This window comes from Pundamilia nyererei, unplaced genomic scaffold, assembly GCF_000239375.1.
Source record: "Pundamilia nyererei isolate P.nyererei 1_Seehausen unplaced genomic scaffold, PunNye1.0 scaffold00087, whole genome shotgun sequence".
In the NCBI taxonomy this organism is placed as follows: domain Eukaryota; kingdom Metazoa; phylum Chordata; class Actinopteri; order Cichliformes; family Cichlidae; genus Pundamilia; species Pundamilia nyererei.
Genome location: NW_005187488.1, coordinates 2,014,446 through 2,019,254, shown reverse-complemented (window position 1 = coordinate 2,019,254; position 4,809 = coordinate 2,014,446). Strand labels below are relative to the sequence as shown.

Genomic DNA, 4,809 nt, shown 5'->3' with positions numbered 1-4,809 from the left:
TTATTGACGACAAAAAAAAAAAAAAAAAAAAAAAAAAAAAAGAAAGAAAAGATCCAACACTAAACCCACACCTCTCAGAATAAGACACTGCTCCCTCCCTCTTTGCGCTTCCAGAGCATTTAACCTCACACTTGGATCAGCAGCTTTTCTTTCAGCGCAGTTTCCTCCCCTCTCCTTCCTTCCTCCCTCCTTGACAACAGGCTATTATTATGCAGGGAATGCAAAGGGCTGTGAGGACAAAACTGTCCATCTCCGTGTGTATAATCGGGATCGACAGGTTCAATCATTCATTTTCTTTTGCACACTGTCAACTAGTTATTGGTGACCCTGCATGCGAGGTCGCTGCTGTGTATTTCCATAAAAATCAGCACTCCTAATCTTGAAATGAGATGTTTGGAATGAACCACAGGGAGAAAAATGCCCAGAAAGGAGTCCAAAAACAACTTTTGAATGGACTAAAGGTCCTAGTTCTTGGCAGTGAGAAACTTTGTGTTTTTTCTTGCAGTTGTTTGTGTGTCTTTGTGGTCTTTGCATCTCCATGAGGTCCTGTTATGGCTTTGGGGAACTGGTTTGTATTTCTGTGGTCATTTTGCATCTGTCTGCAAAAAGTTTGTGTCTCTTTTCATTTTACGCTCCTCTCTGCAGTCATTTGATTACATTACACAGAGAACAAGCCCTTACTGTCTGAATCTAGTGAAGCAGGCAGAAACACAGGAGGGCAATGAAATTGTGCTTCTCCAAGATTCTTCATTTCAAACTATTTTATAACTCCCGTCTTCACAAAGTACTGGTATTTTTTGCCAATATGTAACCACAGCAAAATGATGCGCTGCTCCATGATGTTGATCTTGGGAGAGAATAACCTAAAGAGAGCCGATTTTCTTTGTATTGCTCACTGATGTTTAGCTGAGTGGCGAGACTGGTTAAGAGAGGCTTTGAAGGAAGTCAAAAAGTGGCGAATCAGCTGTACTAAAAGACAGTGGGGGAAAAGACTGTCTGCAAACACTTCTGGTAAGCAATTCATAAAAATTCCACGCAGGAAATAGCATGTTAATAGCTGGTAAAAGCAAGCTGTAAAACACCCCTTACAGTACAGGAACACAATTGCACCTGCACACGTAACAGGAATCATTACAGAAAAATGAGAATTGTTCTGTTGAGATTGGTGAAAGAAATTCTGAGATGTGTAATGTGCACATCACGTTTTATGAGACAGAGCAGGTGGTTGGTGCAGAGTCCGCCTTTGTGCCCCGTTTGTTGCTCACAATTGTACCTTTGTGAGTGACTTAGGATCATAATGGCAAACACGAGCACTCCCAACAAGGAAATCGAGCCAGTCGTGAAAGTATAAAGTTTCAATTTGCCACATTGAAGCTGTCCGAAGAGGATCCCTTCATATTTAACAGTTTAATATCAAGCTGTTTCATAGTTCCTCGCTGCCAGTGAGCACTCTTCATTATCATACTGTCTGCACAGAAAGGCTGCTATGGAAAAAGACTCGAGGGATTCCCACTTCACTGGAGGTCCAACATTGTCAACCACAGATAGAATTTCATTTTGCACTTCCCATGAAACGTTTTTCCCCTCTAATTTACAGTTTTATTATCTTGAAGCCTACTTACTGAAAGTGATTTTGGGTACTTGGATCCTCATAGTACTTTGTTTTGTTTGTACAACTGCACATCCCTCCATACATCTGGTATGGAAACATATTACATGTCCAAAAGAAAGCGTTAGAAATGTTACGGAGCATCGCACGAGGCATACAAAATTAGATGATCGCTTGCTTCACTGGTTGTTTACGCCAAGAACTGGGATAAAACACTATTCTCTCAGATTGCAGTACCAACCATTAACCTGCATCATAGCTGTAGCCAAAATTACAGAGTGGAAAGAAAATGACTGTCATTTAATATCATAGTCGCTCTGACAAGCACTGGATGTTGAATTGTCACGTGGAGGCGTGCCATGTTGTTTCATCTATAAGTGTTCGCAAAGGCATCCTGAAATGTAACATTCTCAGTTAGCCATCTCTTTAGCTTTTTAGAGGCCAGACATTAATATGAAGGTTATGTTGCACACCTCTAATGTCTGATCGTGTTTAAATAACCAGACGGGTCTAAATTCACGCTCACACACCAAATAAACATGAAACAGAGGGAAATTTACAAAAAAACAAACAAAAAAAACCCCCAAAAAAAACCAAAACACCCCTGCTCCTGGCCTCCTTTACTCTGTGCTCATAGGACAGACCCATCAGCAGAACCCAGTCTTTATTATATCCACAGACGGGGTTACCTTGTGTCAGAATGACACATGCAAAACACACAGGAATCAATAAGAGCCAAGTTGTCATTGCTGATAACCAGTGGACAGCAGAGGCGAAAGGAACATTTCACCTATTAGCCTGGGTGGTATTTCAAGTAGATACATTCTGCCTCCTTGAATGTCAACCCACTTTTTACATTTGTATTAGTTGGTTTAGTGATATTAACTTTGCCATTTTTAAAAACATTTCATATTTGTGTCTATCATTTTTTGCTTGTTTGTTTTATTGATTACTTCTATACAAAACCAAAAGTGAGTTGCAGTAAAACAAGAGTCTGCAGACAAGCCAGCAGTTCTTTTACATCCAAATGCTACTATAGGCAAAAACACCTATATGCTAAGATGCAAGTTAGGATGCTCATCACAGTTTAGCATTTTAACTTCATTTGGGATGAATGTTCAGCACCTAAACCAGGTTCAACTGGACTGTTTTGCCTTTTACTATTGCAAATTAGCTAAAAATATATTCTTAGCAAATAGCCCAACCTATTAAGATTGGAAATGACTAAAAACAGAAAATGTTTCAAAGTTAAATAAATCGGAGAACATGTCAGACTTTTAATTTGTTAGAAAACAACTCGCTGTGCTGCCATTGTGTCAAGAGTTTCCTACTGAAAAAGAGTTTGGGGGTTTCTTTTCTCAGCTATAAGCCAAGTGTGGAGATGCTACAAGCTACATATTTCATTTTAAGCACGAATGATTATATTACTTGAATAAACCACCTCGGTATAATCAGAAAGCCCCTTCTCCCCTTGTGTAATAATGGGATACGTCTGTTTTGAGCAGGGCTTCAATCTGTGGTTTGGCCACATTTATAGAGTCAGCACATTCTACCCCAATACCTCGCTCCAATATACGAAATTCCTCTGAAAGCATAAACTTTAAATGGAAAAATAGATATTTGCCTACTCACTCTTACAGACCGTTTAAGCCACGTTCTAGCACATTTGTCTCCCATTACAGTCATGAGACTGCCAAAGCTCTGTGAGGGAAGCCGCAGGAGGGCTTGATCGGCTTTGGTTTATCTGATGCATGGGTCCCCAACTGCAGGCCTCAAGGGCTGGTGTCCTGCAGTTTTTAGATGTGTCCCTGATCCAACACAGCTGATTCAAATGGCTAAATGACCTCCTCAACATGTCCTGAAGTTCTCCAGAGGCCTGGTAATGAACTAATCATTTGATTCAGGTGTGTAGACCCAGGGTGAGATCTAAAACCTGCAGGACACCGGCCCTCGAGGCCTGGAGTTGGGGACCCCTGGTCTGATGCATGAATGACATGTCATCGGTATGTTTGTGTTTCACTGTCCTCACAGGACAAAAAGGTTTGAACAAAGCTGTTTTTTTTCCTTTCTTGAAATCATTTAGACAAGAATATTGAGATGAAATCGCTCCATTAAATATAATCACAGTGTAATTATAGCTGGAGCCAGGAAACAGTGATAGGGAATCAACTAGTCTGTCCACACTATGTTAATTCTGGTTAAAGCCTGGCTTTCTGTTTCTCTTTGCTTCCAGTCTGATCTAGGGAGACAGTAGCAATAATTATACAAGGTAATCTCAGTGTTTTTAACAGTTTAAAACTACACGGTAAAAACAAAGAGCATCATTTGTCAGCTCTAAGATTTTGCAAACGAGGGCATAAAAAAACTGTCAAGGCTTTGAAATTGGGTAACTTCAACCTGAGGTGAACAAAGACGTTGTTTTTCATGCTCTGCTTCATTTGGCTTGGTTTTTGTTTAATAAATAATGACATGGTGTAATCGATTGATCTGAGGGTGTACTTTAGTTTTACCATGTCTGTGTTGTATCTAATGCGTGTATGTGCCCTTAATGAAATGGAGCTTGTGATTGAAACCTTTTTAAATGATGATCACACCCAATAAATACAAGTTTAGGTTCAAAATAATTCACATGAATTAGGCAGTATTATAAGATACAGTACACTAGTTCCACTTTGTAACCTGGGTGGTTTTACACTGTTTATTTTGTGACGCAGCTGTTGGACCTACAGCACTGCTTAAATATCGCCATTACAGGCTTTGACTGTCACCCATATGCAATTTTACAGCTATGCTTAACTAAGCACTTGAGAGGAGTAAAATTAAGGGTTTCTGCAACTCCTGTTTTCTAATTTGTTAGCTCTTCACAGACATTCTCCTCTCTGCCACACCCTGCACCCACACTGATGGTCTTAATGTCCACAATTAACTTCAAGTCACCGCCCAGTCTGGCTGAAGGTACAAGACTTTCTTGATTTTAATTTAAATTAGTATAAACCTAAAAATGAAACCAATGACGAATAACACTGTTCCTTCTGTTTCAATCCAGTAGGCTCCTGGTATTCATGTGGATGTCTTTTTGACACATGCCACCCACCTAAACACTGCAAAGTAAGCACCCCACACCATGGATGGAAATGGCACTCCACCCAAAACGGCACAAAAAATCTGATTCCAAGATTCCCAGATCCCAGTACTGATCA

The 4,809-nt window shown here is 40.1% G+C and overlaps 1 long non-coding RNA gene across 1 annotated transcript; it reads left to right on the top strand.

Annotated features, from left to right (window-relative positions):
• Window positions 1-3,552: 3,552 nt before the first annotated feature.
• Window positions 3,553-4,809, top strand: LOC106456295 (uncharacterized). The gene is made up of 3 exons (XR_001290449.1): window positions 3,553-3,612; window positions 4,467-4,564; window positions 4,656-4,809. It is a non-coding gene; the product is annotated as an uncharacterized LOC106456295 (long non-coding RNA).